We start from the raw sequence: 15,665 nt of genomic DNA on the forward strand, positions 1-15,665 counted from the left end.
CAGCTAAAGGAAACTGTTTTCGAAACAACTAAAACGAACACCCAACTGTGAACTCACTCAACTAGTTGTTGACTCGTTACTACATGCTTTGCAGGACCATAGGTACTCAGCTGGAGCTTGCATGGAGGAGAGTCGTTGTGGGACATGGATTGTTGCGTGCCATGTTCTATTTGAAAACATTTGAACTTATGTTATAACTTTAAACTTATGCTTCCGCTTACAACTTAAACTTTGTATGTTTGAAACACCAAACGTATTGGTTAAACCTTTATAACTGTTTATATGCTTGTTCAGTATGATTGGTGGCTGGATCCTGGTCAGTCACGCCTTCAAGCGGTAGTACTCCGCGGGTGGATTTTGGGGGTGTGACAGATCCTATAGTGAGTTACAACTGCAGGGCATACCTCCTGCTTGTGCGGGTGCAAGTGCCGCATCAACTTGTTGGTTGATCAGAGCCGTCATCTGGGCTTGTGTCATTTTAACGCGTCCACTCATGATCTTCACATGTAAGAGAACACAAGTGAGAAGTGCGTCGTATCAATACACAAGTGTGGAATGATAGAAGAGTGTGAGCAAACAGGGTTTTCAAATAGTAGTTGCTACGTTATCTAAGCATATCATGAGCAATGTAATATGTATCTAACAAGTAGGTAATGTAAACATGAATAGTATCACCTATAGTGTTGAGACTTGCACGTGGAGCGAAGCGTCGTTGTGGATCGTTGAGCACTGTACAGGTTATAGTCTGATTTTAATAAAAACGTTTTCCCTTATTAAAACCAAGTTCACTATAACCAATGGCTCTGATACCAATCTATCACACCCCCAAAATCCACACGCGGAGTATCACTGTATGGAGGCGTGACTGACCAGGATCCAGCCACCAATCATATTGAACATAGTATGTAAATAAAAATAAAACCCAACACAATATAATTGGTGTCCAAACAAAACGTAGTTTAAGTTGTAAGCGGAAGCATAATGTTCAAAAACCAAAGTATCAGTTCAATTATATCAAATGTTTAACATGGCATAAGACTATCCATGTCCCACAACGATCACGCCTCCTCATGCAAGCTCCATAAGTACCTAACGACCTGCAAGGCATGTAACAACGAGTCAACAACAAAGTTGAACGAGTTCACAGTTGGTTGTTTAGTTATAGTATTCGTTTCGTAAATCATGTGTTCGTTTTGTAAACCATGTATGGTATTAATTCGTATCGCGGTCTCCCAGACATGTGTGCGAAGATTAGTGGGGGCTTCCCATGTGTTACTAGACCGAGTGTATCGAGTGCTACGAAAATGTAAGTGGTGCCCTAAGTCAATGTCTATCAGCATTGACCCTTTGCCCATAGTCGATTAGTACACGCCCGTTCGAACGACACTGTGTGAGGTTTGTTAAACCTAATAGCGCTATTAACTAATGACCCGGTCGCCATAGGCCTCGGCGATTAAGTCGATAAAGTGAGGGATTTCAATGATAGAGGTTTGGTCCAGTGTGTATACTTGGCATCCTACTCCCAGAGGATGGCTGTAATTACCGTTTAGTTCGTTTACCCATTCCCAACCCTTGGGAATCCCATGCCTTGGAAAGAGTGTGAACTCACCTTTGGTTGCTCGGTTTGACTCTTAAAAATAGCTAACAGTCAAGGTCGGTCAATCACGACCTAGTACGATTACCAGTTAGTCCATTAGTAGTTTCAAATGGGGCACAAAGTTCCTACACGTATCTAGCACGTAGCACATTTAATCATACAATGCTAATTATCACAACATAGCTTAGCGACGACACAAGTGTCACAAAAGGTTCAAAATACAATTCAATAAAATTCAGCAATATAGTGCATTTTCGGCAGTTTTCGGATTGTTATCCGGAATAGCTCGTGTACAACAAAATTCCCAAAAAATTACAGAATGTGTTAAACGATCCAAATATTATTGTGTCAAAATCTCGGGATCCAATTCATCACAAATTATTTTATAAAATTCATTAATCGGGCTGCAATCAGATTCGTCACTTTCTGACTGCAGTCCACGGAAAAATTCATTTAAAATTCATCGTAAGTCCGATTGACGAAGTTGGAGGTTTGCATAGACATTTAAGAGAATCTACAGTAAAAGTTTCAAGTCCAAACTGTAAACATATCAACTTATGGCACAAAACGTGAGCTGCATTTTCTGCAGAAAATGACAGCTTAAAGCAGTTCTACGATTTAATCCGTTAAAAATAATTAAACCTGTTCAAAAAATATGAAACCACTTCCGTTTGAAAGCTATTTCCGGTTACTTGGTTTTAGGCTCTGAAAATGTAAGGTTTCGATAATTTAAAGTCCCAGAACAGGCTACGCAAGTCAGCGTATTTTCTGCAGAAAAACTCAGCTTTAGTTGCTGAAACGAAATAGTTTATTTAAAATAGAAAACGACGTCCAAAAATCATGATTCCAGTGCCATTTGAATCGTGGTTCGAAATTACGCATTATAGACTCAAGAAAATTCAGATTTCATTAATTTTTAACCCGGTTACAGCCAACTGAAGTTGGCTAAATTCGTTGGACAGATTCTGTTTTCGATACCCGATCGCCCTAACCAAAAGCCTAGCGCACCCAACGACCCATAATGATCATTTACAGCAGATTATGTTCGTAAAATATATCATACACAACTATTCAGTAAGAACTAACAAAGTTTACATTCAAATTATGCAAAGAAACTAACCCTAACAACTAGATGAACACACAATCGATCTTAACATTACATACATGTGATCTTTGACAACTAGCACTATAATTATCATCCAGAAACATCAACAATCATCACAAATCAGGAAACGCAGCCATGACCACAGATAATTAGCATGATTATTATTATAGTTAGACGCGTTACCAAGATTAGAAGATGTGATGGATCACTAGAGCTTGTAAACCGAACGAATCCTTGATTGCTTGTGCCTTGTTAGCGTTCACACAAGAAAGGAAAAGGGGAGGCAGTAGGGTTCGATAGCTGGTAAGGTGGAGTAGGGTTTGTTTTTAAGTGATAACATTCAATCATACATACATACGTAAACCATATATGGGCATGGGTTAGAGTTGTTTTAATTTGCCAAATAGAGTTAGAAAATTAGAATATATATATATATATATATATATATATATATATATATATATATATATATATATATATATGTATATATATATATATATGTATATATATATATATATATATATATATAGTGGAGGGTTCAAATGAGAAGAATTTTTTTGTAGGAAGAGAAAAGAAGAAGTTTCAACCAATAAGAATGCTTCGTTTTACTTCATTTAATATTTGCATTTAATTTTAATATAAGGTTATATCGGTAAACTTACAAAAATCATTAATTCGTATTCTTCCACTTTAATAACTAACTAAATTAAATTTGTAACTCCATTTCAAAATATATACTTTTTCCAAATTAAAAAAACAACTTTATTTCAAGTGTAGAATAAATTACTAGTTGTGTAGGATAAATCATGAGTTGTGTAGGATATATATTTCGAGGTGTGTAGGATAAATTTCGACTGTGTAGGATAAAATTCTATAATTTGTAGGGTAAATGTAGGAAAAATTTGATATGTGTAGGTTTTGTAGATTATAAGTAGGATAATTAATGATTAGTTGACTAATTAATAAAAGAGTTAAAAATTAATGATATGAGTTATAAATGAAATAGTATTTTACTAATATGTCCTTTCTTCTTTTTATTCTCACATTAAATTTCTTCTCAAATGAATCTTCCCCTATATATATATATATATATATATATATATATATATATATATATATACACACACATATATATATACTATATGTATATATATATGTATATATATATATGTATATATATATGTATATATATATATATATATATATATATATATATATATATATATATATATATATATATATGGCACATGCATCCTAAGTGAATTATAAAACCTATGAGAATTTGAGGTTGTTTAGGATTGGCCGAAAGGTTCTGATAACCCAAATAAAGAAAAGTGAATTGTGGGCCAATGGAAACAAGTAGAGACCTCAGGATGCATTGTATTAATGTTGTGGTATTATTATTACTTTTTTTAATCAACTAAAGTAAATTGTAAACTAATATAAATTGTATAATAATCATGCTATGGTTCGGGCCTCATAAGTTTTGAGTTACCCGAGTGGGTTGAATCGACAAGCGAACCTATGCTTTGGTCAAACGGTTCGGGTTGGTACAACACGGTAAGGTTTTGGTTTCGAGTTATATGTTTGCATACTACAAATTGAATAAGTATAAATTTAATTACTCGAATAAGATAAGTATATATTTATTTTGTAAAAGAGAAACGAATCGTTTTTTTTACCTCGAAGTTACGAGTTGTCACATCATCCCCAAGTTGAAAGAAATTTCGTCTCGAAATTTAACACATCGTTGCCGGAGAAGCTAGTCGTGTTATGCGTTTTCCTGGGGTATCACATCATCCCCCTGTTGGTTCGAAATTCCGCAGAACGATAGGAATGAGGTCGATAGAAAAGGTCTGATCAGCAAGAACAAGATTGCAACCCTAAACTATGTGTGTGGCCTCTAGACTTTTACCGCTTGCTAGATCTACTATGTGCTTGGCGTTCAAAAGTGTTGGGGTATGATTAAGCATTTGAGTAACTTTTAAAGACACGAAACTAGTATCGGCACCCGAATAAAATAAAACAGTAACACAAAAGTCGTCAAGTAGGAACTCACCCTGACCGATCACGAAGGCACGTCCCCTAGCACCATTGCCGTCGTTGTTACCCCCATTGTTGTTCCCATTTCCTTGGTTGTTGTTCTGATTCTGATTCAACTGGGGGCAGTCTCTTTTGAAATGGTCTTCAGCACCACACTGAAAGCATCCTTTGTTGTTACCCTGCTGCTGCTGTTGCTGGTTCTATGGACCTGGTTTGCTGATGGTTCTGATTCGCAGGTCGTGAGCTCCTGCAATCCTTAGCTTCATGACCCATCTTGAGACACCTCTGACAACGACCCTTGTTGCACTGACCATTGTGATGCTGGTTGCATGTATTGCACTTCGGGAGGTTTCCTCGATATCCACCCTGCCTTTGACTATCAGAAGACTGCTGACTAGGGCTCTGATAGTAATCAATCTTTCGCTGCTGAGCTTGGGACTGAACTGAAGTCGAACCCTTGCTAGAGGCTCCATCCCATTTTCGCTTGTTATCACTGGGAGTAGCAGAAGTAGTAGTAGTAGTAGTAGCACCGATACGCTTAGGCAGCCTGTTCTGTTCCACTGCCTGGTCTGTGAAACGATGAACAAGACGAGTAACATCCTGGATGGTAGCAAGGTTAGCCGAAGTCACATGGCTTTGAATTTCTGGCACAAGACCCCTGAGATATAGCTCGATACGCTTGATAGGAGGATCCACCATAGTTGGACAAAGGATGGCCAGCTCGTTTGACCTTTTCGTATACGCCTCTATTTCTGACCCTGTCATTTTCAGGTTAAAGAACTCCACTTCCAACTTGTGGATGTCATCACGACTACAGTATTCCCGCTTGATTAGTTCCTTAAAGTCGTTCCATGGGGTGGCATTGGCAGCTACCAGCCCCAACATTTGCACTTGTGCGTTCCACCAAGTCAATGCAACGCCTTCTAGAGTACCAGTGGCGTACTTTACCCTACGAGCCTCAGGGCATTCACACATTTCGAAGACTGACTCGAGCTTCTCGAACCAGTGGAGGAGTCCAACTGCCCCTTCAGTGCCGCTGAAAGTACTTGGACGACAGTCCATGAAAGTTTTGAATGTGCAAACAGGTGGCTGAGCGATCTGACCTGTTGTGTATATAAGAAAGGACAAGGTTAAACACAAGAGTTGGTTTAGGAGTGTAGGATCTAAAGATCCTAGAGTGAGTTACGACTGAAGGGCATACCTCCTGCTTGTGCGGCTGCAAGTGCCGCATCAACTTGTTGGTTGATCAGAGCCGTCAGCTGGGCTTGTGTCATGTTAACGCGTCCACTCATGATCTTCACAAGTAAGAGAACACAAGTGAGAAGTGCGTCGTATCAATACGCAAGTGTGGAATGATAGAAGAGTGTGAGCAAACAGGGTTTTCAAATAGTAGTTGCTACGTTATCTAAGCATATCATGAGCAATGTAATATGTATCTAACAAGTAGGTAATGTAAACATGAATAGTATCACCTATAGTGTTGAGACTTGCACGTGGAGCGAAGCGTCGTTGTGGATCGTTGAGCACTGTACAGGTTATAGTCTGATTTTAATAAAAACGTTTTCCCTTATTAAAACCAAGTTCACTATAACCAATGGCTCTGATACCAATCTATCACACCCCCAAAATCCACACGCGGAGTATCACTGTATGGAGGCGTGACTGACCAGGATCCAGCCACCAATCATATTGAACATAGTATGTAAATAAAAATAAAACCCAACACAATATAATTGGTGTCCAAACAAAACGTAGTTTAAGTTGTAAGCGGAAGCATAATGTTCAAAAACCAAAGTATCAGTTCAATTATATCAAATGTTTAACATGGCATAAGACTATCCATGTCCCACAACGATCACGCCTCCTCGTGCAAGCTCCATAAGTACTTAACGACCTGCAAAGCATGTAACAACGAATCAACAACAAAGTTGAGCGAGTTCACAGTTGGTTTTTTAGTTATAGTATTCGTTTCGTAAATCATGTGTTCGTTTTGAAAACCATGTATCGTATTAATTCGTATCGCGGTCTCCTAGACATGTGTGCGAAGATTAGTGGGGGCTTCCCATGTGTTACTAGACCGAGTGTATCGACTGCTACGAAAATGTAAGTGGTGCCCTAAGTCAATGTCTATGAGCATTGACCCTTTGCCCATAGTCCATTAGTACACGCCCGTTCGAACGAAACGGTGTGAGGTTTGTTAAACCTAATAGCGCTATTAACTAATGACCCGCTCGCCATAGGCCTCGGTGATTAAGTCGATAAAGTGAGGGACTTCAATGATAGAGGTTTGGTCCAGTGTGTATACTTGGCATCCTACTCCCAGAGGATGGTTGTAATTACCGTTTAGTTCGTTTACCCATTCCCAACCCTTGGGAATCCCATGCCTTGGAAAGAGTGTGAACTCACCTTTGGTTGCTCGGTTTGACTCTTAAAAATAGCTAACAGTCAAGGTCGGTCAATCACGACCTAATACGATTACCAGTTAGTCCATTAGTAGTTTCAAATGGGGCACAAAGTTCCTACACGTATCTAGCACGTAGCACATTTAATCATACAATGCTAATTATCACAACATAGTTTAGCGACGACACAAGTGTCACAAAAGGTTCAAAATACAATTCAATAAAATTCAGCAATATAGTGCATTTTCGGCAGTTTTAGGATTGTTATCCGAAATAGCTCGTGTACAACAAAATTCCCAAAAAATTACAGATTGTGTTAAACGATCCAAATATTATTGTGTCAAAATCTCGGCATCCAATTCATCACCAATTATTTTATAAAATTCATTAACCGGGCTGCAATCAGATTCGTCACTTTCTGACTGCAGTCCACGGAAAAATTCATCGTAAGTCCGATTGACGAAGTTGGAGGTTTGCACGGACACTTAAGAGCATCTACAGTAAAAGTTTCAAGTCCAAACTGTAAACACATATCAAGTTATGGCACAAAACGTGAGCTGCATTTTCTGCAGAAAATGACAGCTTAAAGCAGTTCTACCATTTGAATCGTGTTTCGAAATTACGCATTATAGACTCAAGAAAATTCAGATTTCATTAATTTTTAACCCGGTTACAGCCAACTGAAGTTGGCTGAATTCGTTGGACAGATTCTGTTTTCGATACCCGATCGCCCTAACCAAAAGCCTAGCGCCCCCAACGACCCATAATGATCATTTACAGCGGATTATGTTCATAAAATATATCATACACAACTATTCAGTAAGAACTAACAAAGTTTACATTCAAATTATGCAAAGAAACTAACCCTAACAACTAGATGAACACACAATCGATCTTAACATTACATACATGTGATCTTTGACAACTAGCACTATAATTATCATCAAGAAACATCAACAATCATCACAAATCAGGAAACGCAGCCATAACCACAGATAATTAGCATGATTATTATTATAGTTAGACGCGTTACGAAGATTAGAAGATGTGATGGATCACTAGAGCTTGTAAACCGAGCGAATCCTTGATTGCTTGTGCCTTGTTAGCGTTCACACAAGAAAGGAAAAGGGGAGGCAGTAGGGTTTGTTTTTAAGTGATAACATTCAATCATACATACATACGTAAACCATATATGGGCATGGGTTAGAGTTGTTTTTAATTTGTCAAATAGAGTTAGAAAATTAGAATATATATATATATATATATATATATATATATATATACGAGTTAAACGCTAATCCGCGCGTTGCGGCGGGATGTGTTTTGTGGGGGAGAGAAATTGGAAGATGCAAATCTCATCATATCCGTCTTCTTGTTTAGGCATAGTCTAGTACAAATCAATGAAAGATTTACGTGAATAAACTCTTCACTATTGTATTTCAAAACCATAGTCAACAAAGAAATTACGCATCTCTATGCAAACTTAATCGCAAATCCAATTTTAATAAATGAGATCCAACTGTAACTCAATATAAAGGATGAAGTTAAAAAGGAAAAAAAAAACAAAAAGAAAAAAAAAAACATTCAAGTAAGAAAAGATATCCAATTCACATTCTACAAAGCAGAATAAATGCCTCTAATTTCCCAATCTTTTTCAAAGGACACATACGAATTATAGCTCATGTTGTATTGATTAAAACTATTAAAGTTACACATAATGATCATTAATAATTCTGGTATAAAAAATCACTTTACGATTTTGATTATATTTGGCTAATGCATGTTAGTTAACTTAAGGAAAACACCAAACCTTAAGACTAAAAACAAAGTGATCAAACCAAAAACGATGAAGCTAATTTGAATCAATCATCAAATCTATTAATCTATAATACGAACACATTAACACAATGATTAAAATCATCAATAGAAATCACACTTACAGTAGAAACTAAAAAACCTAATTGCAAATTATGTGTTTAGGCATCAGCATAGTGTACGACTTCGATTCAAATAACAATAATTAGAATCATCAAACACTAAACAAAATATATACAAAATCCATAATTCCTAGATAAACATGCCAACAAAAATATATAGTCTAGGAGGTCAGAACCCACGGTCTGGATTGTTTTTTTATCCGACCGGTTTACACTGCAAACCGACCGTCTGAATAAATTATAGATAAACCAACCGTGAAATCAAACCATGATCACCCTAATCGCTTTTCAAATTAACATGCGACATGCATAATTGGTTATACGAAAACTAATGGGTTTCGTAATTAGAACCAAAGTAGAAGATGTGCAATACAATAACAATCAAAATTGATAATCAGGATATGGTCCATTTAGATATTGAGAACCAAAATTTAGTGATTATAGAAATTGAGAACTAATTTGCAAAATTGACTATTGAAAGACAATAACTTAAACTATTGAAAAACAATAATTTAAACTGAGAAACCCAAAAGACGTACCCCAAATGGATGGAATGAAATTATATAACCCTACAAAAAGCAACTTGAGTTGCCTCTTTATAATGAAAAGTTATGACTTTTAAAAAATCACACATACATACCCCTTTGCTTAATTATTATATAATACACCATTGCAATGTTTCATTAGAAGGCACCCATTTGATTTTAATTAGCGTACCCTTTCCTTTAACTAATATGTGGTACACGTGCAATTTTAACCGACATGTCGTTTGTGTTTAACAACCGTACCTTTCAAAAACACCGGATGGCATTTACTACCTGTTGTGTATTAATAAAAAAACCAATCTACGTTTCATAAAAAACACACCGATTAAGTGGTTGGCGTTTACCAGTTGCATTGATAAAAGGCTATAATAACTACAATTTTGTTTGAGATTATCTACCGCACAACCCCATTGTAACCGTACCACCAATAATTAGACGTGTCTGTTTGGCTGTGACGATGGTAGTTGAATGTTTGAATAATGGTTGCGACTCATCACAAAAGTGACCTGCCGTTAGAATAACTAATTGTTGGGTTATGTTTTAATACAAAAAGTTTATTAAAAATGGTGCATAGTCACCAACCAGTGTTCGAAACCATGAATTCTGTTTGACAACAATTTAAAACCACAAACATTTTCTAATATTCATGGAATGAGGGACTCAGAAAACACCCAAATATATAAAAGTTCAATTTTTATATTCATTGAAGCACAGCAAATCGTATATTTGTTTATTATGAGAACATACGTCTTTGTAGACACATAGTTCATTAAGAATCGTCATAATCGTTTCAAACTCTTGATCCGATCATGTACTTTTTATAGACCACGCATGATTCCAAATAACCGTAATTTCTATCAGTAAACACATACAATTACAATTAAGCAAATCGGATCCTAATTTCAATATACTGTGATTCATGATTCCGAACGGCCATCTTTTCTACAATGAACCGAAAACGACCACAAATTAATATAATCGGGCCTTAAGAAAAAGGGATTGATGAACTTTAAGGGAAAATAATACGATATGATCCGATTAGTTGAATACGGAACGCGGGATGATGAACTTTAATGTAAAACGGTTGATCATAGATTGTCTTTTTTCTGTGAAAGATGGAATAAAATAAAATGGATTGAGAAATTATAAAGAAACTGGGGAGTAAGAATCGGTGCCTCGGTGGCACGATACGTGAATCGTGATATACAATTTGAAGCAGCAAGCACTTAATATTTTATTTGATGTTCATTTATATTTATTTAGTGAGATGTTGGGTGGCAAAAAGTGGGATTGGTAAATGAAAAAAGAAAGGGGAAAAAGAGAAGTAAACGGTTTGTACGGGAGTCAAAACGGCGTCAATTGTGATATGAACAGGCTTGTCTACAATCCGAAAAGATTTTATTTTTTGACACGTATTGTCTTGAATTATGTTATATACACGCGGTAGCGCTGGTATTATGTTCATAAAACCCCTTCGGTTTTTAATTGAATTAATATAGTGAAAAGGTGGCAAATGACATGAGAGGAGACGCGTCTGTTAACTGAGTTCGAGTGGTGACCATAGTTGGTAAGCAAAGGGGTATGTGTTGATAGTTTTTTAAAAGTCGCAACATTTCATTTTAAAGAGGCAACCCAGGTTGCTTTTTGTAGAGTTATAAAATATGGCACATGCATCCTAAGTGAATTATAAAACCTATGAGAATTTGAGGTTGTTTAGGATTGGCCGAAAGGTTCTGATAACCCAAATAAAGAAAAGTGAATTGTGGGCCAAAGGAAACAAGGGAATTGGGTTTCACCATGTAGAGACCTCACGATCAATTGTATTAATATTGTCATATTATTATTATATTTTTAATCAACTAAAATAAATTGTAAACTAATATAAATTGTATAATAATCATGCTATGGTTCGGGCCTCATAAGTTTTGAGTTACCCGAATGGGTTGAATCGACAAGCGAACCTATGCTTTGGTTCAAACGGTTCGGGTTGGTACAACACGGTAAGGATTTGGTTTCGAGTTATATGTTTGCATACTACAAATCGAATAAGTATAAATTTAATTACTCGAATAAGATAAGTATATATTTATTTTGTAAAAGAGAAACGAATCGTTTTTTTTTTTTTTTTTTTTTTTTTTTTTTTTTTTTTTACCTCGAAGTTACGGGTTGTCACTGTCACAGGTAAGTTGGTGGATCTTTTGTGTTAGTGTAGTGTTTTGTGTCTGTCGCTTGTTCTTATTACACTTGTATGTAATGTAATGTACGGTCTTTTGGTTATGGAGTCTGTAACTTTTTGGTCGAGTCGACCAAGCCAAGATATCCTCCTATCTTGACTTGGTACGGCATGTTCATAGTTTTGGTATGTAATGCAACTGCAATGTGCAGTCTGCAAGCTTTCTCATGTGTTAAACTGCTTCTGCACTTAAGTTTGCAAGTCTTTTTGCTGTTTACAGCCTCCCACGAAAAACCATTCTTCGTGGGATATGAACATCATAAAGAACCTTCTTCGTGGTTTATATGGTTCTTCATAGAGATGTTTCACGAAGAACCTAGTTCTTTGTGGGCTTAGATTCTTCGTGGGCCCAGTAACATTCTTCGTGATGTTACTTGGCTGGGTCTATATATAGCAGCATATGTTGTGCAAAACAGTTCAAGAGAGCTTTGGTTTGAGTCTGTAAACACTGTGTGTATGTGTTTGTGATTATTCTCTTCCACTTAATCAAGATAGTGAATCTTTGGTTACTTGTGTGCTTTATACTTTGCTTTGGTTGCATTCTTACAAGGATTCCGCACTTGTAAGTGTGTTCTAACAACAAGGAAGTAGGTTTCTTGATCCTCCAAGTGGACCTACAAGTGGTATCAGAGCTTTGGTTCTCTTTCTTGTTGAAAACCAAGCATAGTGAGTTGTTTGAGCAAGTTGTGAAGCATCTTGGAAGTGTTCTTGAGCTTAAAACAAGATATTTAAGTTTTTAGAAGAAAATGGTTTAAAAACTTAGGAAATCTTGTTGTTTTGTTGAAAATTTTTACAAAAACCTTGTTAAAATACATGGAAACATGCTAAAATACGGTTTTTCTTGAATTTTCTTGCAAATCTTTAGCTCGACAAATTTTCCGGCAAGGGTTTGACCGGAGAAGTCACCGGAATATTCCTTTTGTTGAAGGATATTCTTGTACTTTCTCTAAAAATTGAATTTTTCGAATGTTTGTCTATTCACCAAACAACTTTCTAAGTTTCAGGGATAAGATTCTGCTTTTTAATGTATCTTTTCACCTACCATTCAACGAAAAACCTCCCTGGGAAAAACCACATCGACCAAGAACCTAAGGGCGAAGAACCATTCTTCGTGAGTTGGCCTCCGACGAAGAACCAACCCCTGCGAAGAACCATTGTCAACGAAGACCCTGGTTTTTCATTGAAAGAGGTTGTTCGTGGAGCATATTCTTCGTAGGTTAGTTCTTCGTGAAGTATCAGTTCTTGGTGGAAGTTGATTCTTTGTGGTTTAAACAGTTAGATATTTTTCACAGAAGGTTTATATTTCAATCATTGTTAGTTACTTTAAATTTTCAAGTACTTATCTTAAAACAACAATCAATAATCAGTACAAATCCTTGGGATTAGAGTGATATCTCAAGTACAAGCCAAGATCCATCACAATGGATCAAGGGATTAATGCCCAAACAAGAAATTACCTCTAATCAATGGGCATGTGTCGCAAATCAAAATCAAAGCATTCAAAATCTTCTCTTAAGCGAGAGTGAAGCGGGAAGCAATAATCGTCCACCAAAATTGAATCACATGAGTCGTTTTCATACGTACGTTCTAGGGCAAAATACCGAGTTGTGGACATGTTTTACTACACCGTACAATGAAGCGCTCGAAGAAGCAGGTTCAAATCCACTTACATTGGCGAGAATGAGCGACGGTGATAAGAAGGCTTATGATCTTGAGAAGAAAGCTTTTGCAATTCTTACTCAAGCGCTTCATAGAGATATTTATCATCAATTCGCCTATTGTACCACTACAAAGAATTTGTGGGACGTCTTGGTAGCAAGAGAAAAAGGGAATGCATGAACAAGAAAAATCCATCATGATCTTTTGAAGAAGGAGTTTGAAGGATTTTTGTTTATGGAAAATGAAACACTAAGTGACATGGCTACTCGGTACTATCATCTGCTTAGTGAGACGCACTCATACCAGGTTAATGATACACAACAAGAGATGATCCAGATCCAGCATTTTGCTGATTCTTTACCACCCAAATGGAGTCAATTCATTGACTTGCTAAAGCATACCAGTGTTTTAGATAGGATCAGTATCTATGAATTCGTTCAAAAGCTTGAGAACAAGAATGAAGAAGAAATACGAAAGGCAAAACATATTCCAGTTCCACAAAACCCTGAGATGTATTTTAGAGGTATTAACACCATTGTTAGTACCAATCAGCAACCGAAGCTTCAAACCGCATTTATGTCGAATACAAACGCTTATGGACAACCATTCGATCCAAAAGCCTATCTACCACCACCCAGGCCAGCTCAATCGTTTGGTTCTCTTACAAACCCGTATGGCGAATCATTTGATCCAAAAGCCTATCTTCCTTTCCCACAAGCCGCTCCACAACAAACCCAGCAACAAGCTACTTAACCAGACCCCCAGCAAGCCTTCTACGGTAACAACAACTCTCAACAATCAAACCCCAACACCGTCAGATTTGATACCTCAAACTTCACCAAAGTCAGTGTGGAAGGTGCTTGGGAACATATAGAGCTTCTAAACACAATGGTGAGTGCCTATTGTGGATTAGTCGCCGGTCAAATTGGGAACATTAATTTGACAGATGAAGACTATCAACAAATAGATAGGGAGGACATGGAACTGATGGATATAAAATGGTCGTTTGCAAGTGTGGTGAGAAGAGCAAAGGATTACATGAGAAGAACGGGAAGAACATGCTTGGAGAGCAAACGGGATACTAAGTATGGTTTTGATAAGGATGTAGTTACGTGCTTCAATTGTGGTAAGAAAGGTCACTTCAAATGAGAATGTAATCGACCCAGCAAACAAGGAAATCAAAATCCTTTCTGATATCAATCAAGGTCATCCAACACAAATCAAGTAAACAATGAAAGGAGAATCGTGGCAGTTAACAACCCGTGTAACTCAAACTAGTCTAGGCCTTCAAACTCAAACAGAGCTTTAATAGTTCATGCTGATGAAGGATGTGATTGGTCAGTCCAACTGGGGAATGAGGGAAATGAGGGAAATGAAGGAAATGGAGGAACTGCGTGTTATGCTAAGATCATCAAGTATACCAAGCATGTCCACAGAGAGGAGTTCTCTAAGGATGATGACAGTTCTGGGTATAGTAGTAGTTCAGAAGAGGAAAGCTCAAGTGCGGGTAGTTATGGTTAAGATTCAGATGTAAAGGAAAACCTTGATGCTGAGGTTGACAGTTTGCTGAAAGAAGCTGGGGAGCTGAAAAGCCAGAAATCTGTGTTGATAAGAAAAGCTGAAGTTGCATCCAAGGAAACGGAAAAGTTCTTCACTGAGGATGGATCTTTCTCTTATCAAACTGCCTTTATTGCAAATGTTGCAGCTTTGACTAGTCAGGTACACACCGAAACTCCTAGTGTATGCAATGATTGTGTAGAATTGAAACATAAGCTTGAGGTAGTTACTAGTCACAATCAAGGGTTGGTAGTTGATCTTTCTAAATGCAAGGAGGCAAATATGGCTTTAACTCATAATGAAAAAGAACTAAAATCTGTAATTGAAACGCTTAAGAAAATTGTGTCTGCGTTAACAAAAACAGTTTTGAACAAAAACGGGTATTAATAACTACATTAATATCATTGAGGAAACAAAGAAGGAGTTAGCCATTGCCAAATGCGAGCATGATGCAATCAAGCTCAAATTGGAGAGTTATTCTAACTCCCGATATGTGCTTGATCACATCATCGAAGTTCAAAAGCTGAAAGGAGATGTTAAGTGCATTGGTTATAAATCGTGTCCACCTCCGTTGAGACATAATTATA

Source organism: Helianthus annuus, chromosome 2, assembly GCF_002127325.2.
Source record: "Helianthus annuus cultivar XRQ/B chromosome 2, HanXRQr2.0-SUNRISE, whole genome shotgun sequence".
Lineage (NCBI taxonomy): Eukaryota > Viridiplantae > Streptophyta > Magnoliopsida > Asterales > Asteraceae > Helianthus > Helianthus annuus.